The sequence below is a fragment of the Mirounga angustirostris genome, unplaced genomic scaffold (genome assembly GCF_029215605.1).
Source record: "Mirounga angustirostris isolate CCGP_5_RB_7025 unplaced genomic scaffold, mMirAng1.0.hap1 SCAF_14, whole genome shotgun sequence".
Taxonomy (NCBI): Eukaryota; Metazoa; Chordata; class Mammalia; order Carnivora; family Phocidae; genus Mirounga; species Mirounga angustirostris.
Genome location: NW_026991722.1, coordinates 27650073 through 27676781, shown reverse-complemented (window position 1 = coordinate 27676781; position 26709 = coordinate 27650073). Strand labels below are relative to the sequence as shown.

Genomic DNA, 26709 nt, shown 5'->3' with positions numbered 1-26709 from the left:
GAGGTTCCACATTTCTAACAAGCTTGCGGGGACTGCCTCGGTCCACGGAGCACACTCTGAGTGGCAAGGCTCTAGGCTATTTACCTGATTGCTTTCCTCCACCAAAGGAGGTACCCATAAGAGGGCAGCTGGAAGGGTCAAAGACACTTCATCAGTTTCACAGGGGCGGCCCAGGCTAGCCCTCCTGCCACCCATCAGCAGAGCCACTAGATCTCGCTGGGAGTCCTAGGGAAGGTACACAGTCTTTGGGGCCACGGGAAGCCCTGGGATTGAAATCTTTGCAGCAGCTGGGTGCCAGCCAGCTGCCACAGGACCAGAGAGTCCAGTATGTCTACGTCCCTGGCAGGGGCAGTCGTGCCTATACGGTGATCACTGGGGTCAGGAACAGTCAACACCAACACCTCTCTTACATCCTGGCGGGAAGACTGCTGGCCAGGAGGAACTGGCCCAGTGTGGCAGTTCCCACCTTCTTGCTGGGGACTTTGGACAGACATTTAACCTTCCTGGTTCCATTTGTCTGACATGGAAAATGAGAGGATTGCACGAGAACTTTCAGTCCCTCCCCTCCTTCCCATCCCAGTCTATGAGTCTACAAACGCCTATACAGTAAATAAAAATTCAGCCAGCTGTCTGCACATCTAAATATTCTGATGTCCTTGTTGCCAACACCAAGCATCAGGATATCAGACAGAACCCATTTCCTTTCCAGTTGGAGGCTGAGCACCGTAAACACAGCTTTCACATGAACCTGGCTGCCCTATTCCTGGTCCCTCCCCATCTACGTCTTGGGAAGCAGATGGAGGAGGCTGATTCCCCCAAGTTGCCAAGCAGGCTGCCTGAGCCCCTAGACTGGAAGGCGGGAGCCTAGTCCCCAGGGCTCTGCTTCACAGCCAAAACACACCGTATCATGTTCCTACTGGCTCTGAAGTCCTCGCACAGCCAAGAGAAATAGGCATTTGAGAGCAGAAAGGGGCAGCACTTGACCCCTGGCCTCTTTGGTCTGGCTCCCTCTGACAGGGTGAGGCAAAGGGCCTGGTGAGGGACAGGGAGGCCCAGTAGACACCCAGCCCCGCAGAGCTGGGCTCAAATCCCTAGCTCCCCAGGTCTGGGTTTCAGACTCTCAAGCTCTGTGACCTATAATGTTACTGCAAGCATCATTCCTTATAAGGGCTAGACACAGACGAGGTGGGCAATAAAGTGAAGCCATTCCTTTGAGTGACTGTTGATAATAAATCAGACACTCCCCAGATCTGCTCTCCAGTCTGACAGAGTCCAAGGGACACTTGGAACCTGTATTGTGGAACAACTGAAGATTCAGGGTTCTAGGCCAAGGCTCTCCAGTAGAAATGTAAAGCGAGCCATCAATGTGTATCATGTATATAATTTTAAACTTTTAGTAAAAAAAAAAAAGTTTTAAAAAATCAAATATATTACATTTAAAAATAAAACATAACAAGTTTAATTAATTTTAATAATTTATTTAATTTAGTCTAATATACAAACTAGTGTCATTTTGGCATGTAATCAACATTAAAAATGATTAATGATATTTTACATTCTTTTTTTCGTACTAAGTCTTCGAAATTTGGTGTGTATTTTACATTCATGGCACATCTCAGTTTGGACTAGCCATATTTCAAGTGCTCAGAGGCCACATGTGGCTAGCGACGACCATACCAAGTTGTGCAAATATAGAATAGAAGACACCATTGGATCCCAAACCAGTGGTGGCAACAGAAGTTGGCTGGGGGTGAGCAGGGTTTAACGTTCCTATCATCTCCAGCACCACCCCCAGCTATCCCCAGGAATTATCACGTTAATAACACTGAAATGCTAAAAATACTATTCTTAGATGTGGTGACTAGGCATTTCCTCAATCTTATGCAAAGGACGAATAAAAGGATTTTTGGAAAACTTTGCTATTTTTATTGATCTTTAGTACTGGAGTTAAGTAAAAACGACAGGCTAGCTCTGTACACTCAATATTAACACCACGCCCTTCAGGATATCTTGCCCCTACGCTCCTGCAGTAAATACTTTTGGGACTGTGACTGACCAGCAGAGAGGGAGAGGCATTGGTCAGTGCAGAAAGCACCTGTGCGTGGGGGCGGGGGGCGGGTGTCTCAACACATGAAGTGTTCAGTGCTGTTTTTTTCTTTAAATGTGATTTACATGAGGACCTTGAATACCAGTGCACAGCGTGCTGGTAGAATAGACTGCATGGGTGCAGGGTTAGAACAGAGTCAGGGCAGGAGGGGGTGGAGGGAAGGGTTAATGCGTGCAGATGGATTATTTGCTGCTAGTAGAGGGGAAGTTTGAGAAGCACCACGGTACAGACAACTCAAGGACAGGGTACCAGGCTGGGGGACTCAAGGATGCCGAGTATTAGGAACTGTACTATAGCAACGGGGGTTTTAAGTATAAGACACGTCAGAGAATATTGGACATCAGATACAGGGTTCAAGGGGACTGGGGCGTGGGCTAGGGGGAAAGCAGAGTGAAGAGTCCTCCTCCAGTCAGAAAATGGCACCACGGTTTTTTCTACTAACTTCATGGCTTGCTCACCAAGCTTTCTTTGGTCCTTATTTTGTTGTGAGGATGGCAAGGTACTACATGTCCCTTCCTTGCTCCCTGACACCCTCCCATCCTCTCTCTCCCAGGCCAATTGTTACCTCTGCTAACAGAAGGTGGCAGGACAGAGGGGAGCACCCAAGAGGGTAGGCTCAGTGATACAGGTCCATACAACTCTTGGCACCTTACTAGTCTCTTCCTTGTAAAAACTGGGAGATATTACTAGCCTGATAGACTGGAGGCTGAACCAGATGTCTTCTAGTGCACAATTCTGGAACTCTAGGAAACAAGCCAAGAACCCTACAGCCTAAGTCTTGCTACCAGAGTGAGACTCCCACACATGGACCTCATGACCCTGACTCCAGCCTGGGCAGCGGTCACGTCCCACCAGAACAAGCTCCGTCCAGGCAACCACCCAACATCCCTCCCCGTGCCCCCCAAACACACACGCACACGTGCACACACATGTACATAGGCACATGCACACACACACACAAATAGACACACATCTCCAGATGCACACATAGACACACACATGCACACACACAGACACATATACCTAGATGTGCACACAAGCATACACACACACAGACACATACTCAGGTGCAGACAAACACACACGTGCATGCACACAAACCCACAACTTCCTCCCCCTTCTGTGAGACTTCATCTACTCTCCAGAAATGAACACTTCTTTCTCCAAAGCATAGCCCTTTCCTCTTTCCAAACCCTGCCCAGACTTTTAATCTTCCGTGAAACCTTTCTGTATTAATCCTTAAATCTGACCACCTCATTGATTGAACTATCTCTTCAACAAAGTTATCTACTTGTGCAACCAGCTTTTTAAACTATTTCCTTGCATATGAAAATAATAGTATGCTCTACAACCTTTCAGTGTGTTTGCACACCTATTATAGTACCAAGAGTAATGCTGTGCAAAAAGCAGGAGCTCATTAAAAATGAGCTAAAAAAAAATGATCTCCATAGAGTCTCTATGTGGAATTAATAATAGTTAACATTTATTTTGCATTTAACAGTGTGGCCAGCCCTGCACTAAGCACTTTATATACAATATCTCATTTCATCAATAACCCTATTAGATAGGTATTATAGATTTTTTATTTTAAATAAAAGCTGGGAGATAGTAGATTCTAGAATACAAGGCAGTCTGATTTGAAATGCCACGCTTTTGCCCCTGCACAAAACAACTGTCTGTCCATTTACCCATTAACTACACTGAGACACTCAGACATTCAGTGAATTACCCGTCACAAGGTTGGGGCTAGAACCCAGGTACCCTCCACTGAGCATCACTGCCTCTTTCAAGCTTGGCAGTTGAATTCTTCCTTCCATGTGAGAGAAGTCATATATACAGGAAACAGCAAAGACTTTAAAGCCAGGCAGAACCTCAGTTTCACCTTTTGTAAGAAGAAAGCAGCGATAATTACCTCGCCAGGTTGCCGTGAGGATGAGGACCGAGGAGGACTCTCATGCATTTCCTGGCACAGAACTAGTGTGCGGTTACTGCCAGCTTTCAGCCTCTTCTCTCCCTCCGGCCTCCCCTCCTTCTCCCCCCTCCCCGATCCTACACACTCTGCAGCCTTGCAGGCAGCATCCTTGTTCAGTTTGCCTGACTTCGTCCTTGGGAGCCAATATCAGACCAAGCGGGCTGCCCCAAGCATACTCAATAAGGAGGTTTGGCCCCCCGACAGTCATGAAGACACTGCAGAGATGGGATCACAGAGCTTGTGTTGCTCATGCTTCATGGAGGCTCTCCCACTGAGCAGTCCAGATTCCATCCAAGAAAAAGACAACCACCCATTGTGGATGGGAGGAAAGCATCTGCTCTGGAAGGTCCCCCCTCCCCTGCTCGCGGGGAACCTGTCCCCCTCCCATAAACTCTACCTGTGCACTCCAGTTGCCCTCGCCTGTCTCGCTATGGTGGCATGAGGCTATTAATTAATGTGTGTAAACCATGTGGAAATGTTTGGCTTGCCAAGGGCTCCTGATAGGTTTGAAATACTATTGGAAGCAGTGGAAGTTGGCACGGCTATCTGGAGCAGAATTGATCTCACCCCCAGGACTCCTGAGATTGACTTTGGTTAATGGAGGCGTATGCAGAAAGAGCGGGCTCTTCATTAAAAACACTGTGCATATATTTCAAACCCTTACTGGGGAACAGGGAGACAGAACTAAGAGGGAAAGAAAGACACCGGCATGGTCATTCTCCTGTGATGTGTCGAACCCAAAGGGAATTTCCCAAGGGTTGGGCAAAAGAGAGGGATACCATAAGTGGTATCTTATAAAGTGAGGCACATGGGGCTGGGTGGGTTTGGGTGTCTCTGAGAGGCAAGAATCCAGTCCTACAGTTATGGGTGCTTGTCTCTGTGTGCACAGAGGATGGCTAGGTACATAATGCCCTTCCCTAAACAGACTCTTCTTTGCTCTTGCAACTCCACAAGCCTCCTGAAAAAAGGGGGCAGGGAAAGAAGCACCCTCACCTGAGGTGGGACAGACAAGGGGCTGGGCTTGGTTCCATCACAGCTGTTGTATCGTCAGGGGTCAACCAGAAAAGCAGAACCAGGAGAAGAGAATATATAATATATAAAGAGATTTATGGCAAGAAGCTGGCTTATGTGATTGTGGGGGCTGGCTTGGCAGGTCCAAACTCTGTAGGACAAGCTGGAACTCTCAGGCACGGGGTAAAGCTGCTGTCCACAGGAAGAAATGACTTCTTTTCTTAGGAAGAAAGCTTCAGTTCTGCCTTTCAACGGATTGATTCAGGTCCACCCAGATCATCTAGGATCATTTCTTTCAGGTAAAAGTCAGCCAATCGATCGTGGACTGTAATCACATCTACCAAGTACCTGTGTACCGACACCCACGTTGGTGCTTGAGTAACAGGGACTGTAGCCCAGTCACCTATGCATAACACTGCCCATCATGACTGCTCTGTCCTCCCACCACTCAGCCCCCACCTCCTCTACCATCAGGCCCCCCACCACCTCCAGAAGCCTCCTGCTCTCGCATGGTTCTGCAGTGTCCCAGTCACCCAGGAATGGCCCGTGAGCTGTCTGCCAGCCAACCCCATCGAAACCTCGAACAGGTCTCCAAGATAGGCTGCCTGCACGGCTTCTCCCTGGTCATCACTTCCCCAGCGGGTGCCTGGAATAGCCTCCCACCTGCTCTCCCTGCCTCCAAATCCTCATTGCCAGGAGAGTGTATTTCTAAGCTCCATACCTGGTCCAACTCTTTGGGGACTAAGACTCCTTCAGCAGCTGCCCACAGGGTTCCTGTTGAATCATGGGCTCCTCCGAGTGGCATCCAGCCTTCCTTCTTGTCTGCCTCCCTTCCCCTCTGTGCTTCCGTGGTTCCTGGAAATGACCACACTGCCCACCTCCATGCCAAGGCCCATGTTCTCCTCTGACGTTCACACATGTCTTTGCCTCCTCACTGAAGACTAGCTCCCCAGGTGAGAGAAGCTCCCACTCTGGCTCCCTCCCCTGCTTCATGGGGATACTCCACTCTGGGATAGAACTACCTGCCCATCATCTGCCCCCACCTCGAACTAAGCATCGCACCTCTGCCCCCCCAGCGCCCATCCCAACATCCGTAGGGCTTACGATGTGTGTCCTGCAAATGCTGGCTGGGTTAGTGGACAGAATGTGCCAGCAGGGTTTTCCCAGCACCGCTCCGTTCGCTTGGCTCCTCACGTTCTTCCTCTGCCTGTAGTTCTGTCGGAAACTTACTGGGGTAGGGAGTGGTTTCTTCTCCCTCTGCCCTCCCTGTCTTCCAGTTGTTTTGACCAATACCACTGTCATGATAAATTATGATTCACGGAAGTTACTGCCTGAGGTGTTGGGGCCCATTTCAGGAACTGAAAAAAAGCACAGGACAGTGCAACCAAGAGGGTAAGGCAGGCAGGGTGAGATGCGGGGCTGGACGCTGGTCTGAGGCTGCAGGGAGCCTCCCCAGGGTACTCAGCAGGCACAGTCTCAAGTACATCTCTGGAGGACCCTCTGTGGGCAACAGGAGGAGGGGCCGGGAGACCAGCCACCTGGCTGTTTCTGGAATGCACTTCAGAGGAGATGAGGGATGGACCTCGGCAGGGGCCAGAAGAGGAATCACCAAGATTTGAGGATCCAAATCTGGGATGAAACTAGGAAACCTGCCCATACAGACAGATGTTCAGACATTTTTAAAGAACAAACTACTTTACAGCCCCAGACTTTCATTCATTCAACAAATATTATTTGAACATGTGATTGGTTATAAGCCTAGAGACAGTAAAATAGGATTCCTACCCTTGAGGGGCTTCATCCCAGTGGGAGGCAAGGACAGGAAATGAATGGGGGTGGGATTTTTTTAAAAGATTTTATTTATTTATTTGAGAGAGAGAGCAAGAGAGTACACATGAGCAGGGGGGAGGGGCAGAGGAAGAGAGAGAAGCAGACTCCCCACTGAGCAGGTGCAGGGCTCTATCCCAGGACCCTGGGATCATGACCTGAGCCAAAGGCAGACACTTAACCAACTGAGCCACCCAGGCGCCCAAATGGGGGTGCTTTAGACTGTCAGGTGGTGGTAGCATGCCAAAGAAAGTCACAGGTAAAAGGGATGGAAAGTCAGTGGGGTGGAGGGTGGTGTGTGTGCTACAATAGAGAGGTGTCTGGAGAATGCCTGAGGAGCCGTGACTGAGCAGGGGAGGGTGGTCTAAGCAACGGGAGTGGCATGTGCAAAGGTCCTGGAGCAGGAGTGGGTTTAACATGCTCTAGGTAGGGGAGGAGAGGGTGTCAGAGATGGAGCCAGAAGTCAGGTTGTGGAGGCCAAGTGGGAAGCAGAAGGACTTGGGCTTGTGTCTGCATGAGCTAGGCAGTGTGTGGAGAGGCCTTCCTCAGGGAAGAGACTCGTGCTACACATTCAAAGGACCACTCAGACTGTCAGACTGGACTGAGGAAGCCGAGACACATACACAGAAGGCAGCGGCGGCAGCTGCCTTGGGCTCTGCCATGAGCAGTGAAGGCGAGGAGAAAGGCCAGTTCCAGATGTAACATAGAGGTGGAGCTAACGGGAGGTGTTGGTGCATTGTGGCGTAGCGTGTGCGAGAAAGAGTCCTGAGCACCTGCGGGGTGTCTTAGTCCATTCTGGTCACTGTAACAAAAACCACTGACTGGGTGGCTCATAAACAGCAAACATTTATTTCTCACAGTTCTGGAGCCTGGGAAGTCCAAGATCAAGGCACCCACATTCGGTGTCTGGTGAGGACCTGCTTCCTGGTTCCTAGATGGCTGTCTTTGGCTGTGTCCTCACATGGTGGGAAGGGCAGTGGAGCTCTCTGGGGTCTCGGACAAAGGCACTCATCCCCTTCGTGAGGGCTGCTCCCTCATGACCTAATCACCTCCCAAAGACCCCACCTCGTAATACCATCACACTGGGGGGGTAGGTTTCAACATAGGGGCTTGGGGGACGCAAGCATTCAGTCCATAGCGGTGAGTGACAGTCTTTTTTACTGAGACTGGGGAGCCTCTCGGGCTGGTCAGGTCTGAGGAGGTGCAGGCCCCTCAGCATATACCCAACACATAAGCCTTTTACTGAGTGGAACCTGTTTTACATTGAGGGCCACCCACACATCCACAAGGTAGCTGTGGCTCACACATACCACGGAGACCTGAGACTCAGAACATCCTCAGGTGCCTTCTGATCAAAATCGAGTCAGCAGGGCTTTGCTGCTCAGTGTGCATTTACCCACGTCGGTTATCTCTGTCACTCTCTACCCATCAGAAGGTATTACTCAGAGCTTCCTCTTTCCTGTTTGAAATGGTCTCCCTGCGGAGAGATAGACAAAAAGACATCTGAGGGGCGCCTGGGTGGCTCAGGCGTTTAGTGTCTGCCTTCGGCTCAGGTCATGATCCCAGGGTCTTGGGATCGAGCCCCGCATCGGGCTCCTTGCTCAGCGGGGAAGCCTGCTTCTCCCTCTCCCACTCCCTCTGCTTGTGTTCCCTCTCTCGCTGTCTCTCTCTCTCTGTCAAAAAATTAAAAAAAATAAAAAAATAAAAGACATCTGAGATGTGGGGTCTTAAAGGGAGTGGGGATGGAGGGGAGCAGAACCTCATCCCTGTGGGTGGGGTGGGGGGATTCAATGGACTGCTCCCCACCCCCCACATTTCTCCCATGGCTCTCTTGGGTGGTCGGTATTGGCAGGGCTGCGTTATGACTTGTGGGGACTCTAGGCACTTGGCTTTCACAGGTCCCTTTCTCCATAAAAAAATATTAAAAATTATATTTTATGACTGCTTTGGTATTGAGGTGAATATAATGCAGCTGGATTATATGTGGTTTTTTTTCCTTCTGATTTTAAAAGAAATTAAAGCAATTTTGTGGGCCCTTCTAAGTATCATGGGCTCCAGGCACAGCACATGCTGTGCCCAGGGAGAAGTGTCCCTGTGTATAGGACGAGAAGAGGGTGGGTCTGGAGCAGCAGTGGATGTCAGGAGACCTGGGCCCCTGTCCTGACCCCTGAACAAGAAGCTATGAGACGTCCGATCAGTCTCCCCACCTCTCAAGGCCTCTGCCTCCTCCTCTTTCCGAAGGGGGACGCGGAACTTGACCATCTCTCGGCTGCCTTCTAAGCAACGACTCCCCAAGATTCTAACTAAAGCCTGCAGACCTCGAGCTTCATTTTCAACTTTCTGACCCCAGGGGAAGCCTCTTCCCCCGCCCCAACTACAATATTAAACTTGTTTTCCTTTCTGGATCTCCTTCTCTCATCAAATCATGTGCTGGTATGTGCAGCCACTGATTTCCAAAAGGCAGCCATAAAACCATAATGAGTATGGAGATACCAACGTGAAATGACAGAGAGAAAGTCATAAACATTCAAATAAATATATAAATATAAACAAGTCTATAAACCAAACCCAGGAGGTATTTTAAACGCATAATGTAGCATTTATATCTCTTACTTTGCGCAGCAGAACTTTCAAAGGAAATTCATTTAATTCTATTGCTCACACCCCTAACCCCCATCCAGGAGTAATCGCTAATAACCAGCACCATTACCGCCTCCCTCCTGATGGAGAGTTCATTTCAGAAGCTCGTTCTTGAATTCATTATCATGCTGGAAATGAGCTGAATCACAGCAGATGTGACCACATGACGATCCCCTGCTTCCTTCCAGTTGGGTTCGGCAAGATGCCTGCCACAGCCCTGGCCCCAGCCCTCTCGGACTATGCGAAAGTGGTTACCTCTCAATACCTGGCCCGATTTAAAGAAGCTTGTCAGGAGTTAGGAAGAGGGCAGATAATTCTGTTTTATTATGGGCTTGATGGGCGGAGGGACGCCGCTTCCCCCTCCCCGCCTCCCGCCCCCCGGAAGTATGACTGTGGCCCTCTCTCTCCAAAGGAAGGGAACCTAACCTAACCGTGGCTCACACCTCCAGCCCGGAAATGGCCAAGAGTGAACTGAGCCCTGCATACACACCGGCCCCGATCCCAGTGCTGTCAGGTGCTCACTCATCTATCCCTCAACAAGCCCTGGACTAGATACAGGGCCCGATGCAGAATGTGTGGGTCTAGTGCAAAAGGAAGATATGGGGCCCTGGTTCTAAAAGCAGGGGAAACATGCAGTTAAATGTACTAAAATATGAAACTTTTCATCAGGTGGTTTTCTCTCTCTCTTCCCCCACCCTTGACCTGTCATGACCTGTCATGATGTTTTTAGCTGCTATTAAATGTCACACTCCCAGGGGCACAGGGATTCTTGCTAGGTGTGCACAGATCCTCACCACACGGGGCCAGCCAGCGACTCAGCATAACTACAAAAGACCCACTGCCGGCAGGCTCCCTCCCATCAGCCATCAGATTGCCGCACCCTGCCCCAGCCAGCATGGGGGAGCTGAGCCCAGTGTCTCCCCTTCCCGCAAGCCCTCCACCCCAGCCCACAGTGAATGGATGACCCCCAAGGGACTGCAACCTCTGGGCCAGGTTTCGCTTGGTACCAGGAACAGGCCAAGATGCTGCAGTGCGCATCACATAACTCCGCCCCTCCCCACACCTGTGCACCCCTGAGCATGGAGGGTAGAGCAGTCCCTGAGTGGGGGGCCAGGAGGGAGAGGCCCTGAGCACCTAAAGGCAGTTGAGAACAGGAGAGGCGGCAGGGGGCAGGACTGAGTGTAAACCAAGGATCCAAGCTTCCCCTGTTCATGGTCCACTGTCCTATTAAAAGACAAAACACAAATTTAAGATCTTGAACAATTAAACATATTTGAATTATTAAGAATTTCAAGATGGTGATTATATAGCATCAAACCCCAAGCCTAGGGCCCTTTTAAGCACAAGACTATATACAACTACACTGGTCACATGCCCACAAAGCCAACTCTGGGTAGACGGTACCACTGTCCTAATTTTACAGGCGGGACAACCCAGGCCCTATAATTAGCCCAAAGTCATGATGCTGGGGTATAGGGGAACACTAAGCCTCAAACTCTGTAATCTGGCTCCAGAGCCTCATCCTTTACCATTTCCCCATGCTCTCCTTCATTCCACCAAACCCGGCCTCCTCCCCCAGGGTGATCAGCACAGTACCACATGGCCTGGTAGAAAAGTCAAAAGAGAATGCATGGCCCAGCCTGCACCACAATGCTGACTCATGCTGACTGGCTATGTGGCTTTGGGCAAGTCACTCAGCCTCTCTGAGCTTTAGCCCAACCTGCCACATGGAGGCACTGTGAAGAAAAAATTTGGAAGGGGCGCCTGGGTGGCTCAGTTGGTTAAGCGACTGCCTTCGGCTCAGGTCATGATCCCGGAGTCCTGGGATCGAGTCCCACATCGGGCTCCCGGCTCGGCGGGGAACCTGCTTCTCCCTCTGACCCTATCCCCTCTCATGTTGTTTCTCTCTCTCTCTCTCTCTCTCAAATAAATAAATAAATAAAATCTTTAAAAAAAAAAAAAGAAAAAAAGAAAAAATTTGGAGGGATACAGGTATATATTTATAGAGAAGCACCAGTGTCACCTAATATATCCAAGACAGGTAGGAGAGCCTGACCCGAACTGGAGCTCTCAACCATCTCCTTCTTTCCCGGGCTTTTCCCCACCCCTCTGTAGCCAACTGACCCTGACCCTGAATGTCTAGGGAGGCCCGTGTAAGTGCTTTGTAATGTAACCACTCTGTGGCCACACAGTAAGAAAGGGACAAGGCTAGACCCGTTTGCCATTCAGGTCTCTAAAGGGTGTCATATTTTCTGTGTCCATGTACAGCCACTTTGATTTCATCATCTTAATTACAATGGAGTTTTTTTCTGCTATGTGTACAGTCCATGGGGTTAGCTGTCTCCATTAGTGAGCCAGGACTCCTCCTGCCCAGCCTGATATCGGCACCTCTGAGTAAATGTTTGCTGAATGAAGTCATCAGAAGTCTGCACAACGGGGCTCCTGGGTGGCTCAGTCGGTTCAGCTTCAGACCCTTGGTTTCGTCTTAGGTCATGATCTCAGAGTCGTGAGATCGAGCCCTACCTTGGGCCTTAGTGGGGAGCTTGCTTCCCCTCTCCCTCTGCCCCTACTCGTGCTCGCTCGCTCTCTCTCTCAAATAAATAAATAAATCTTTTTTTAAAAAGTCTGCATGATGTTTTTCCTCAAATGAACTCATCCGATAAGCATTGACTTAAGGGGCCCAAATCTGTAGTAAGGCGAGAAAAACCTTGCTGACCCTTAGCTTTTAGGTCTCTTCTGCTGAACTAGAGTGACATGTATACTTCCTCAAGACAAGCAGGAGCTTTCCTTGGGTCTTATCAGAGAAGTTTCTGTTTGGGCAAGACTGGTTGGAAGATCTGAACAGTCGGAGCCTTTGCATCTGCCACAGCAGTAACTTAGGCCGACTGAGGTTGTGTGTGGCTGATGGGCCGTGCGTGATGCCCAAGGGCCCCCATCTCTTGGGGATCCGGGGCCCGACCTAGGAGCCTGGTTCACTACCCCCAGCAAGCCAGACACATCTGGGAATTTGCCAGAATGTCAGCTCTCAACTTCAGCCAAGAGAGTTATTTCATGAACTGTCAAAAGGCCATAGATGAGCCATAGGATGGTCAGTGGTTGTTAGGAACATGTGTAAAGTGCTCAGCACCATGCCTGGTACATAGTAAGTGTTCAACTAAAATGTCAGTCCCTGACAAATGTCATCTCTCTTGGGGAGGCTTTGTGAGCAGTCGGATTTGTCACTTATTCCTTGCGGGAATTGGAGACTCTTGGCCCCAAAGAGGGACAGTAGGAGAGTTGAACACCGTGACGAAGGGAGGGTGACGGTGGAAGAAAGAGTTTGAGGCAGGGCAGGGTAACAGGAGCATCGATTATGGAAAACTGAAAACCCTGTCTACCTACTGCTCTGCTTCTCCATGGTCTGGCTCTGGAAACCCCAGGAAGATGGTTAGTGTAAGGTCGCTGGTATAATATGAAAAACATATCTACCCAGAATCACTTCTGCTGCTTGCACCTTCCCTGGAGACCATGGAGCTGTAATGGGCACATAAGTTGGTCTTTCCCGAACAAACTCGGGTTCTTGTATGAGATCAGAAGACACAAACAATCGCTCAGGTTCTTTCAAAGAAGTCTTCTCTTGGATCACTTTTTATTCTTGAGGCCAAACAGCTTGTACTTCCTCGTTATAAAATGCAGACACTCGAGTGCTTTCTCCAGAGCAAAAATTGGTTGACACTCCCTGCTGATGGATTCAAACATTTTGACTGAACTCATTCAAATTCCCATCAGTTTAGTCAATTGATGTCATATCAAATATCTGTCAGCACAACCAGCCAAGTCGATTAGACACCTGGTCTTTTTAGTCAGCTAAACTTGTTATTTCTGAAAACAAAAATAAAAAAAAAATCGAGATAAAAGTAACCTATCAATTTAGTTAGCAACTGACTAATAACTTCCATCAAAAAAATATATTTTTGTTGAACTACTTTGATTTTTTTTTCCCACTGAATCTACTAAATCAATCAGTTGTGCGTGGGGTGGGGAGGATATTGACCAGATGTGCAGTTTACTGAGCAAGCAGGGAGGTGAACATCAGAAATGAAATCATCAAAATGATTCCATCAGAATGGCTACTGCTCAATCATCCACAATAACAATGAGAAATGGGATCCCGCAAGACGGATGACAGGGAGTCCCTAATCACAACAATTTGGTGCACTGACGAGCATTTTTTCTATTCTTTCTAGAAATTCACCTTCCTGTCTCGTTTGTCCATAATTGATAAGAAAATGGGTGTGATTGCCCGGGAGTGCTGATTTGTGTCCCCAATTGCCTGTCAAGCACCAACAAGCTGATGGCAGGTTCGCTGAAAACCGAAAGTTGATTGTATTTATTTGAGGTTCCCTTGAGTGTTATATTATCCTGAATTAATTCTGAAAGATATGATGCCTTCCCAAGTCCAGAGGTTATGATAAATTCAGTGTTTGACACGGTCTATGTTAGACCTGAACTAAAGAGTTAAAATCTATTTCTTTGTTTAAACTGAAACCATTCAACCTGGCCTTTCGCACCCTCCTTCTCTACCTTTACCCTTCTCTCAAGCCTCGCCTCACCCTTTCCCAGCTCCCACCACCTCTCACCCCCTCCCCAGGATGCCTGGAGCCTTAATAGTGTTCCAGAGCTCTCCCTGCATGGGCGACCATTTAATAGATCAAGTCACACGAAGGGATCTTTGACTCACTGTGCTAAATCTTTCCAAGGGTGCTTCTTCTTCAAAAAAGGATACCTGAAGAGGTCTGTGTTTAGTTCAAAGTAGTGAATCACTAATGGTATAATTTCAGATGCCAGGTAACTGGAGAGAGTCCCAAGTGTCAGCAGACATGGTTTTAACAAAGCCAAGTATTGTGAAGAGCCATCTTGCTTAAAGAATCAGAACACATTCACTCTCAAGTGTATTCATGCAGAATTAAGTGGCCCACTTTTGTCCGATTCAAATTTTTCACTGGTCAGATTTTCTCCCGGTCATAGACATTTCTGCAGCAGGAATAAGCTGATTATTTATTGTTAGTCACTCACCACCTACAATTCACTTTTCCAATTTTCCGTGTTGCATGTACAGTGCCACTTTGTCAATCCCTGCAGTTTATTGACTGTGTTCTGATGGCTGGGGTAAACAAATTACTTCGGGAATGACTGGAGCAAAAAGGGCACTGCTCGCTGGCTTCTAATGATGGAACTGGTGTGTGATCCAGTTGGTCCTAATGTCAGGAGGCAATTCACCATCAGGACGGTGCAGGTTGCCATAACCCATCCTATGAGTGACAAAATTCTGTATGGTACCCAATATTGACCTTTTTTTATTCTCGGTAAATATCAGATAATATTAGATCAAATGATTTTGCAGATAAAATACTCCCAAATTTTAAAGTCTCCTCCTCTAAAACCCACTGAAAATATATGGCACAGTAACAACCCTGCTTTATAAATGCATTAAAAGCATCAATAACCAGGAAGTTCACATTCTTGCATTAGGCCAGAGGACATTTATTGGATCTAGAGCAAGTCCTTGCACTATCTAGACCCAAATCCATGCTTAGCTTAGTGGTCTGCAAATTTCTTTATTGTGCAATTCTACTAGAAAAATATTTTTGAGCAGGCACCCCCAGTACATTTGTTTAATTACGAATTATATTTATGTACTTATATCAGCCAATATGTCAAGGCACAATACACGGTTAGGAGAGGGTCATCTTTAATGACAGTAAATGTAAATCCTTTTTAAAGTAGACTTCATGATTTTGACATTTTAGGGGCCTAGGTCTTGTCATGGCTAATTAGGTTGTCATTGCCTTTACTTTCTAATGTAGCTGGAATAATCAGAAAATAAGCACAACTGAGGAAGCAATAGCCCCAGCACTCTCCTCTGACTTATTTGTGCTTTTTTAGCCAATCTTTCTTTATATTCTAAAGTTTCTTTGTAAGGATCTTGTTAATCCAAGTGTCCGTTTTGTGTAAATCTTTTTGTACCATGGGAATCCACTCTATTCCAGAATGATAATAATAATACTAATAACCAATAAAAAGCACGTATCCAGGAAGTTTGACTCCTGAGGCTACACAGACAGCCACCAACCTCCTGACCTTGCCACACTGACCTTCACCCAAGGTACGCAAGGTCCATACGTGACGTGTGACAACTTGAAAAAGCATCTGAACCAGGACACTTTAAGTGTATCTCAATTTTTAGATAAAAATATCCATAGAAGTTCTAATATTTTCTATCCACACCCCAATGGACTGAGTGTCTGACATATCTCTCAGGATGAATGTCCCACTTTGGGAACCACGGGTTCTAGTTCACCTTAAAATACAACCTCTTCTGGAGAGGAAGGTGGAGAGGCCCACCAAGTCAGACTTGATGTCCTGCCCAGCAGTTTGGGCATCCTGGGGGCACTGGGAAGCATTAAAGAGTCTTTTGAAGAAGGGATGCTATGACCTGAGTTGCATTCCCTTGCAAGATTATTCTGAATGCGCTAAGAAGAATGGATTGCAGAGCATACACAGGAGTGATACACAGGAGTTATAACGGGAGAAAGGATAATGGTCTGAATTAAGGCTGCAGCCTCTAAAATGGAAAAAAGTGGGCAGATTCACAAGATAGTAAAGATTTGGTTATTCATTAAACTTGCCCAAGGTTAAACAGCTGGTAGGCAGCAGAGCTAAATTTAGACCCCAGGTCCCCTCACTCCCAATACAGTGATTTTTCTTCTGATTTGCCGTGTCAGAGAACACCTGGTCCCTCGGTTTTATCCTTCCCCAGGGAGATAGGTGATCAGGAGCTAAGCCCAGACAGCAGCGTGCAGTTTCCAGCAGGGTGATGAAGGAAGGCAACCAGAGAGGAAAAGCACTGCCTTCTCCAGATGTATTTGTCTTTGCAGGATCCATGAGGGGGCTCCATGAGAATCTGTGTTCTGGGTATTGAATCCCATACTGAAATCACACACTTTCCATGACAGCAAATAGAAACTCAAGTGACTATTTACTCCAGGCCAGGCCTTAACAAAACCCACAGCCCATCCTGCTGAAGGGTGGAAGGAGATAGGGAGGTACCAACTTGGGGGAAAGAGAAACAGACTCGTAGTCATTCTCACTCAGGAGCCCTTGTCTCTTCTTCTAGACTGTTTGAAATCCTTCTTCCTTTAAGCTAAAACATTAGCTCCTCCAAAAATTCCTTCCTAATTACTCCTGCCTTCCTGTCCCCTGCCCCAATCTCCTTCCTTATGGCACCTCTTGTTCAGGGTTCAGTACAGAAAACAGAAGCAACTACAGGTATTTTAAGCAGAAAGGGATTTAATACAGGAATCTAGGGGCTCACGAAATTTGGGGCAGAGTTATAGGAGTGAGCTTTCTAGGTTGGGCCAGAAATGACTCCTGGAACCCTACAAAACTGACATACCATAGGGGCTACTACCTCAGAGGCCACCTCTGAAACTACTGAGTTCAAGAACCCACCACGAGGGGCACCAGGGTGGCTCAGTCGTTAAGTGTCTGCCTTCGGCTCAGGTCATGATCCCAGGGTCCTGGGATCGAGCCCCGCATGGAGCTCCCTGCTCAGCGGAGAGTCTGCTTCTCCCTCTCCCACTCCCCCTGCTTGTGTTCCCTCTCCCACTATGTCTCTCTCTGTCAAATAAATAAATAAAAGCTTTAAAAAAAAGAACCCACCATGATATTCCAGGAATCAGAAAGCCAGAATCATGTGGTCACTATAGCTCCCGCCCCTCAAACCCCACAAAGCTGGTAGCTGAGCACTGAGTGGCAAAAAATGTCATCTGTCCATGACCTTGCTTCCACAAAAAAACAGCTAAAAGATCAAGACTTCTGCTTCACTTCTACCTTCTAGACTTTGCCTACATGCCTCTACTTGACAACGCCTGATTTTATTCCAGAACTTTAGCTGCAAGGGAAGCTGAGAAATTTGATTTTTAACTTTCTAGACTCCTGTATATAGTAGGGTGCCCTAGGAAGACGGAGCAAGCCACACTAGGGGTTCCAGCATGGGACCTCCCAAATAATGCATCTTATGGTATTTTTACGTGTCTAACCACCCCTCAGCTCCTGGAGGACAGGGGTCATGTCTTTCACATCCTTTAAGGCTACAAGACTTGCAGAAGAGAGGTCCTTGCTAAGGACAACCAAATAATCAAATGGTCAAACTCACTGTTTCAGTACTTTCTTACTTTGCTTTCTGATTCTGTTCCTACCTTTAAATGTTGTCTCTGCATTAAACCTCCTTGAAGATAATGCTAGTTGGTACTTCTCAGGTGTATCCCCACGGAGTGAGCCACAGAGCGAGGTATATACTTTCCTCATTTGGTGGGTGATTGTGTTTCACAGCTGACCCCCAGCTGGTTTTTCTTCCCAAGAGACATCTCTGCCCCATGAGGCTCGGCCAATAGGAACCCGATTTCCTGCAAAAGTGTGAGGCCAACCGATCTTTCGTATCTGAACTATCATCTTGTTTTGGCAGCAGCGTAGCTCCAAGCGGGTAAGCAGATGCCCTCTACACTATTCTACTTGGTTGCTATGGGGATTAGGTAGGATAACACAGGAACAACACCTACCACATAGTAGGTGTTCAGTAAGTGTCGATTTCCTTCCTTCTCTCCAAGAACTTCTTCCTCCATAAAAAATACGTCTTTTGGGGCTCAAGCTAAGAGACTGGCTAATTAGCTCCTTGAAGAGGTATTAATGGCTAGTGTATTAGTTATCTACCGATGTGTAACAAATTGCCCAAAATTTAGCAACTTAAAACAGCAAAAATGTCTTTGGCCAGGAATCTGGGAGGAGTATAGCTGGGTGGTTCTGGCTGAGGGTCTCTCATGAGATGGCTGTCAAGGTGACAGGCAGGGCTGCTGTAGTCTGAGGGCTTTCCTGGAGCGGGAGGATCTGCTCTCAAGATGACGGTCTCGTGCTGCTAGCTAGTTCATGCTGCTTGTTGCCAGGAGCTCTCAGTTCCTCTCCACAAGGAGCTCCTAAGGCTGCTGGAGTGCCATCATGACATGGCAGCCACGTGCCCAGAGCCAGTGACCCAGGAGCGCCAGGCCGAAGGGCCATGGCTTTTATAACCTGGCCTCGGAAGCCACAGAGCCTCATTTCTACATAATGTCTGGCCTGTTACACAGGTCAGCTCTGTAACACCAGGAGGCAAGGGCCACCAAGGGCCACTGTGGCAGCAGCAGGCTGCCACACCTCCTAATGGCCTCATCCTGTAAATGAGCTCTTCCGGGTACTGTCACTGTGATTTGGAAAGGACTTTGATTGTCTCAGTGCAACCTTGTGAGATATCCTTAGAGATACTTTAATCTTTGTACGATTTTAGCTCTGGAGTGCACTTATTCGTCACTCAGGAAATATGTGAAGAATGAATAAATTTGTCCTTTAAGCAACATATAGGCATTCCCCAAAATGGAGCAGCTCAAGAGGTAAAGCACCTAGGAGGCTTTCTTGTGAATATAGATGTGTACGAATCATGTATTATGTGTGTGTGATAAAATGTCACCCACAATAAGAACTTGGGAACAGGGGCACCTGGGTGGCTCAGTCATTAAGCGTCTGCCTTCGGCTCAGGTCATGATCCCGGGGTCCTGGGATCAAGCCCCACATCGGGCTCCCTGCTCTGCGGGAAGCCTGCTTCTCCCTCTCCCACTCCCCCTGCTTGTGTTCCCTCTCTCGCTGTGTCTGTCTCTGTCAAACAAATAAATAAAATATTAAAAAAAAAAAAAAAGAACTTGGGAACATATGAACTATAATAAAAGAATTAGTGATAATCACTGAATTCCTTTTTTATGTAGAGGAATAAAAATACATATAAATATATACACATAAAATATATATAAATGTATGTATACATATATGTATACTCTACATAAAATATATATAAACCTATATATACATATAGATGTATACTCTACATAAGAATGAATATGTATATATATCTTCTTTCTTTAATAGATAGGGATACAAGTGTATGACAACTATAAATTATAATTAAAGAATAGAATAAAATGGTATAAACCTTGACAAAGCAAAAATAATAATAGTAATAAAATTAGTAAAAATTGATGAAAGCATAGAAAACCAATTTTCTTATTTTTCTAGTAAGAGGCATTCAGTACTACCTAAATATGAAACCTGGGGGTTTCTTTGAAAGATACTAAGTTCTTAATTTTTTTAATGGTTTTTCTGTTTTCTTAGCCTTAAAAGGTTATAAAAACTAAAAATACTTCCTGTGATGAATAAACATTTATCTGAAGTTTAGCACTTTTCTGGTTTCACTTTAATTCATTTTTCTTTAAGTCACACAAAATTAAATATGATACTTTCCATTAAAAATAGCTCTAAAGCAAAAACAAATAGCTCATAAGGCATAATCCTATTTCTAGAAAAGAATTTTGTCTGTCTGTTTCTCTTGCTGCTTGGGTATATGAGCAGAGAGGTGTCTGGGAGGACAGTTCCCAAATGTTTATGATGGCCATTTCCACATTTGGGAAATGCCAGTAAGCCTCTGTATTCCTCCTATGCTCCTCAGTAGTTGAAATTTTCATGGCAACCATATATGATTTTATAAACATGGCAATGAGGGGCTTAAAATAAAAAGAATATGATTATTGGGCAGGTGATATTGTCATCTCATTTTAAGGCATATTCCCCAAAATGTTTGTGTCTTAGCACCTCAGAAGCCCTTGAAGATGTTATAGATGGGTCATTGGTTTTGAGAGGTGTACTTTACCTGCCTCTTGATGAGCCATTTGTCTTCTCCCTGATCTATGATCCCCATCTACACCTCTACCCAGAACTGGACCCCTTCTAAAGGCAAAGCACTGCGAGTCTGGGAGTTCTGGTTGAATCCTACTTCTTAGTTCACAGTTTTATCAGGCCTGGGCATGAAGGAATTAGGAGCATCACCAAAAAGGCAATACAATCATGTGGAAGGACGGGCCCGAGAGGAAAAGAGATGTGTCTATAAACACTGAAAAAAAAAAAAAAAAAAAAAAAAAAAAACCAGAAAGAAACAGGACACAAGACTCCTTCACATTCAATTCAAAGATCTCTTAAAAATTGATCTTAGGAAAATTATGATATTAAAAATCTTTCTACCAACAGGCAAGTTTTTGGTTTTCATGACTTCTTTCATCCTTGGCCTACCAGGTTTCCCCACTGAGAATCTTGTGGGGGACATTCCCTTGTCATATAGGCTTGTCTTGCATATTGCAGCATATTTAGCCTCCCTGGCCTTCACTCAATAAATAGTAGTGGTACCCCTCAGTCACTGAGACAACCAAAAGATGCTCCCCTCATTTCCACCTTCATTTCCTACCCACCCCCACAGTGGGAACCAGGGCAGTCCCATCCCTGGACACTCACAGTGTGCCTTCTGGTTTCCGTGAGGACAAGAAGAGCTTTTGCTTGCTCACTGTTGAATCACTACTGACTGGCCCATATAGTAGGTACTCAACAAACACATTTGACTGAATGAGCAATATCTGATAGAGGATCTGCTGTGCAGAAATTAGTGTTTTAGGAAGATTAACATTTCTAAGTATTTACATCAGCAAATCCTCTCTCATTAAATTCCTGGTAGTTGGAGGCTTTCAAGCTTATGAACAGCCCCAGAAAACCTGGGAGGACGTAGGCAAAGTGACATTTGTTGACATCTACGGCACGCGGGGTGGTGGGCTGCTCAGCCCTCTCCGGGTAGTAACCACCATCCTGCCTCCCAGATGAGAAGGAATCTGTGCATCCCATGGCGCCATGGTAGGTGGCAGGGCTAGAATTTGGATGGACTCCCGAGGCCATGCTCTTCTGGTTCCACTCACTGTGACCATCCCAGTGGGGTTTGCTCATCAACACTCACCCTCCTTTCAGATGCTCTCGAGAAAACACATCTTCAGAGATTTCACAACAAACGCCACTTCTTTTCCAGTGATGTCCAGACAAATTCCATCTCTACAGAGTCTTGGCTGCTTAAATATAGCCAACGTATCTCTCCCATTACCTCAGCCAAGCCTCAGGGGGTCAGAGGACAAGCATCTTGGCAAATGTCTTCGGCCACTTGCAAAATGCATACATTCTTTAACACTCAACTGGTGTAACCCCAAGTGGCTTCTTCAGGGTTCTGAGGAAAGCTCATTTGGTAAATCTGGTTAGGCATGAAGGAGGAGAAAGGGTGGGATGAAGCTGGAATTAAGTCCCCGTTTCCCTGCCAGCCTCCCTCTGGTTCTCCTTCTTAAGTAGCTGTCCCAGGGGCTGGCTATCTCTAAGCCCAGATGATGTGCCAGGAGCCATGCACAGGGCAGTGTGACAGATCACCTCGCCTCCTCTTCTCCGGGAAGAGTGTTGCTCCATCCTTCACAGGATTCATGCAAGAAGGGAGGAGGAGGGGGAAGCCTCACTAGAGAGTCTGGCAGCTTGAAGGCTGTGGCCCCTTCAGAGCAGGGACAAATGGCTCCGGAGCAACCATCTTTCTTCCCAGCCCCATCTCCCCTCCAACTCCAACCCTTCTCAGCACCTCTCCAGCCAGCACTTAACCCTCCCCCTGTGCTGTGACTCTGCTTTTCCTCTTCTCTCCTCTCCCCCTTCCTCCTTATTCTCCCCCCTCCTCCGCCACATCCCTCCTTGTCTACCTGTAAATACCCTTGTTCCTTTCTGCCAACCCCAGCTGTGTTCCTTTCTCACTACCTCCACAAAATATCCCCTTCCAGTCCAGGCGGCACTTTCTCTATTCAGTCTTCTTTGATGTGGCACAAACTTACTGTGTGATTACTGATGTTCTTACTAGTGCTCTTCCTTCCTGCAGCCCCCTTCCCCCACCCCAGCACCCCCACTGGAGTTTGCTGTGAAGCAAGGCTGCGTGACATGTCGTAACTAAAGCCCCCTAACCTTGACTCGCCCCAGCATGGGCCCAGGCTCTGTCCTCTTTGGGGGCCATTCACAGCCACGACCCATCTATGTCTCCTCTTTATTGTCTTGTAGGAGCTTATAAGGCAAAGGTGAGCTTTTGATTTAGGTATTTTCAATAATGGGATGAGCTTCCACTTCCATAGGTGCCCCATTTTTATTTCTGAAATTGTGCACCCCTTACAAGCCAGCTTCCTTGGGGGCATGCCATGGCTAGGACCCTGCTCAGGTTGTGTGGGAAGCAGGGATTTAGCTTCGACAGGCTGAGACACATGCTGGAAAGGACTGGGGCATTCGCCACCTCCTTTCATCTGGAGATAGAGAATGTAAACGATATTTAATTAAAGTCATAAATCTAGCTTTGGTTTCATTTTGGTTTTGCTGTTGCTAAATCTAATCTTGTTTCACTTGTTTACTGAATGCTTTGACACTTCAGCCAAAGTTCTAAAACTAATGGAGATTGTTCCCAGGCCCAGAGCCCGCATTTAGAAAGGCAGCTGATCCTCAGCCCACACGTACCTTGAGTAGCAAGGCAGTAAAATGTATGCCGCAAAGACAGATCCCCAAAGATCCAGGTCAGTGCCTCTCAGTGCGGGCTGCACATCAGCATCACCTAGAGAGACCCTCAGGCTCCCAGGGCCCAGGCCGCACCCCAGACCACATAAGTCACACTCTGTGAAGGAGGAGCCCTGGCGAAGGACAGCTGTGTGCTGTCCGGGATGAGAACCTCTGCCCCTGCGGTTTAAAAGGATGGAGGGCTCACAGCTGGCCGAAGGGGAAGGGGGAGGCACTCTGAAAACAACATTGCCCCCTACTTGCCCAACTGTTTTCCCACCAAACCAGATTGCAACAGGGGCTCCAGTTCATCACGTGCAGAAAATGAGGCCAGTTTTGAAGACTGGAGGTGACTGGGGGCAGCCATGCCTTGAATGGCTCCCAAGCACATTACAGCATGCTGAGAAGTGCCGTCCAAAGGGATGGAGGGCAGGGCCCCAGGATGCTGCACCAGAAGAACCCAGCCCTGGGGCCCCTTGGTCTAGTACTTATGACCTGAGATTCAGCACCATCCCATTAACTGCCCCTTTACCTGCACCCAACACCACCCCTCAGCCCCTTCAGAACACCTCCACTCTGTTTCCGGAAGGCCTTCGAGGTCACCTGACTCTGAGCTGTACCTGAATTAGAGGCTCCGGGCACAGCGCCTGATGGGATCTGTCCCAATTTCCGCACCCTCCCAGGGACAGCTCTGCTTCCCCACTCTGATCGGTGTCAGTTCCAGAAAATAAACATCTGTGCAGGGAAAACATGGTCAGGGTTTTGTTGAAAAGAAAGGGTGTAGCTCTAGGGCCTAAAGGACATGCCAGACTAAGTCCTTGGAGAGGTCAAGTCCAGAAGAGCTGTGTCCTTGCCAAATGGAAGACTGGGGCTGCATACTGCCCCAGGTTACAGCATGAAGTCCCAGCTTTACACCATCGTTCAGTTCCTGAAAGGAGGCATGTGTCTGTCCACATTAAAGCCAAACACCAGAAACCTCAATGACGTAAAGCCAGGCCCCAGGGAGAATGAGGACCTGCTGGCCCCCGGGGCTCTGCATGAGAGGAGAGAGACGTCCTCGGGGCGGACATGGCGCAGCAAGGGAGTCAGTGATGCTGTTGCGGACAGAGCCCAGGCCTGAGCTTTAGGAGGCAGGGTCAGTCCCAGCCACTGTGTCAACTCCCCGTGTCACTGGGGGGTGGGGGGGGTGCCCTCACTCTCTGGGCCTATGAAATGAGAATCGCACCCCCTGCCTCTCTCCCCATCATGGATCGTTGGGGGAAACAAATGCAGATCTTGACCTGAGAGTACTTTGTAAGGTAGGGAACACTAAAGGACATGCCAGACTAAGTCCCTGGAGAGGTCAAGTCTGGAAGAGATGTGTGCGCGAAGAGTTAGAGCAGTGCCGAATCCGCAGAGTTCATAGTGTGTGTGTGTGTGTAGGAGTGTGTGCATGTGTGTGCATGTGTGTACAAGCATGAGTTTGAGTAGTGTGTGTGCATGTGTATGAGTGTGTGCATGCGTGCGCATACATGAGTATGTGTGCATGTGTGTGAATACGAGTCAGAGTTTTGTAGTGTGTGTGCATGCGTGTGTATGAGTGTGTGTGCACATACATGACTGCGTGTGCATGTGTGTATGAACATGAATTTGTGCCGTGTGTATGTGTTCATGTGTATGAGTATATGTGCGTGCACATACATGAGTGTGTGTATGTGTGTATGAGCATGCATGAATTTGTGTAGTGTGTGTGCACATGTGTGTAGTGTGTGTGTGCTTGTACATACATGTGTGTGGGTACGAGCATGTGTTTGTGGAATGTGTGTGTGTGCACATGTGTACGAGTGTGTGCATATACATGCATGTGTGTGAGTACGAGCCTGTGTTTGTGGAGTGTGTGTGTGTGTGTGTGTGTGCCTGGCAACTGCACTGGGAAGCAGATCCTAAGCACTGCCTGGGCCACAGGAGAGGCCAGGGTGCCCTGGCGTCAGGAAGGCGCCCCAGCAATGACAGGGCTGGGGCGCGTGGGCAGGGTCAGGTCGTAGTGGAGGACAACACATGTGGAAACACATGGAGCCTGAGGCAGCCCCAGGCCCAGAGGAGAGCTCCTGCTGAGAGCAGGGGCACGTGTGACAGAGAAGCTGGAGAGTGGTTCCAGCCCAGGTGGAGCCCCGTCACCCCAAGGCAGAGCCGTGGGAGAGCGAGAACACTCGCTGCCTTCAGTGCCGCTTCCCCTTTCCCCCAAGTAGCCCCAGCCTGTGCCGAAACCAGACCCGCCGCCCTCAGGTGCTCTGGGGACATGCCCGAAGCAGCCACCTACAGGGTCAAAATGTCTTCCTAGAAATTTTTTGGTTTTTTTTTTAAGATTTTATTTGTTTATTAGAGAGAGAGAACAAGCAGGTGGAGGGACAGAAGGAGAGGGAGAAGCAGACTCCCACTGAGCAGGGAGCCCAATGCGGGGCTCAATCCCAGGACCCCAAGATCATGACCTGAGCCGAAGGCAGATGCTTAACCAACTGAGCCACCCAGACACCCGTATGTTTTTGTCGGGTGGCTCAGTCGGTTAAGCATCTGACTCTTGGTTTTGGTTCTGCCATGATCTCAGGGTCGTGAGCTTGAGCCCCGCATCCTTTTCCACTCAGCTGGGAGTCTGCTTGAGATTCTCTTTTCCTCTCCCTCTGCCCCTCCCCTTCTGCTCCTCCCCCAACCCTCACATATGCACGCTCTCTCTCTCTCTCAAATTAATTAATTAATTAATTCTTAAAAATAAAATTTAAAAAAATAAACAAAAACATAAAAGCAGTAAGCACCCAGTTCCGGTAGCAAGCCACTCAGACATGCAGCATCTCAGAAGCTTTCTGAGAGGTAGCATGACCAAGTCACGTTTTAAGGTAATTCATCCATCACCCGTGACAAGGTGGAGAGGAGCTGGGTTGCTGAAGTGAGGGAGACCAGCTAGGAGCTGACCTGGACAGGAGAGGACCTGGCCCAGAGGGAGAAAATAGATTCATGCAGAAGAGGCCCTTGACGTGAAATTTGACTGCTCCGTGATTGCTGCTTTGGGGATGTGGAGAGGCAGGACCACTACAGCATGGGGAAGGGTCATCCCACTTAAAGAATGTCAGCCGAGAAGGGTATGGTGACCCCCTCAGAATGTCCTTCCAAACCCAAGGATAGCCAAGATCCAAGGAGGAGATCCAAGCAGGTCCAGCGTCCTCCCCGCACGCCACTCCAGGCCTTGGTTAGGTCCCCAGCTACAGGCACCAACCCTGGACCTGCGGGAGAACCCAGAGAGAGAGAGGCCCCGAGGCGCTGACCACCAGCCATCTCTCACCCTGACAGTCTGCAGGTGGCCCAGCTGAGACTGTGCTGCCTCCCGATTCCCCTCCCGCCCAACCTGACCTCTGGCCCCAACGAGTCAGGCTCCTCTCAGTCCACATCAGACTCCCTGGGCTGGAACTGCCAGGAAAAACTCTGAGCTCCCTAACAAGAAGCAGCTCTTGGCCAACCTCTTACACAAGCCAGCTCTGAGAAAGGCACTCTCACCTTAGCCTAGCTGCTGACTGGTCCCTTCCCTTGTTCCCTGGCCTATCTGTCGAGGGACCAGGGCCCTCCTGGCTTCATCCCCTCCCTGGCCTCCCTGAGCTACAATCCTTGGATCTGTTCTGCCCCCATTCCAGCA

The 26709-nt window shown here is 48.1% G+C and overlaps 2 long non-coding RNA genes across 2 annotated transcripts; both read right to left on the bottom strand.

The window, feature by feature from the left end:
* Nucleotides 1–1494: 1494 nt before the first annotated feature.
* Nucleotides 1495–6864, bottom strand: LOC123852340 (uncharacterized). Its single transcript, XR_006792867.2, has 3 exons — nt 6195–6864; nt 5812–5945; nt 1495–5438 (listed from the first exon to the last, which is right to left on the bottom strand). It is a non-coding gene; the product is annotated as an uncharacterized LOC123852340 (long non-coding RNA).
* A 3037-nt stretch (nt 6865–9901) lies between these two features.
* On the bottom strand, nt 9902–21860 carry LOC123852634 (uncharacterized). Its single transcript, XR_006792957.3, has 3 exons — nt 21451–21860; nt 13026–13418; nt 9902–10781 (listed from the first exon to the last, which is right to left on the bottom strand). It is a non-coding gene; the product is annotated as an uncharacterized LOC123852634 (long non-coding RNA).
* Between the last annotated feature and the right edge of the window lie 4849 nt (nt 21861–26709).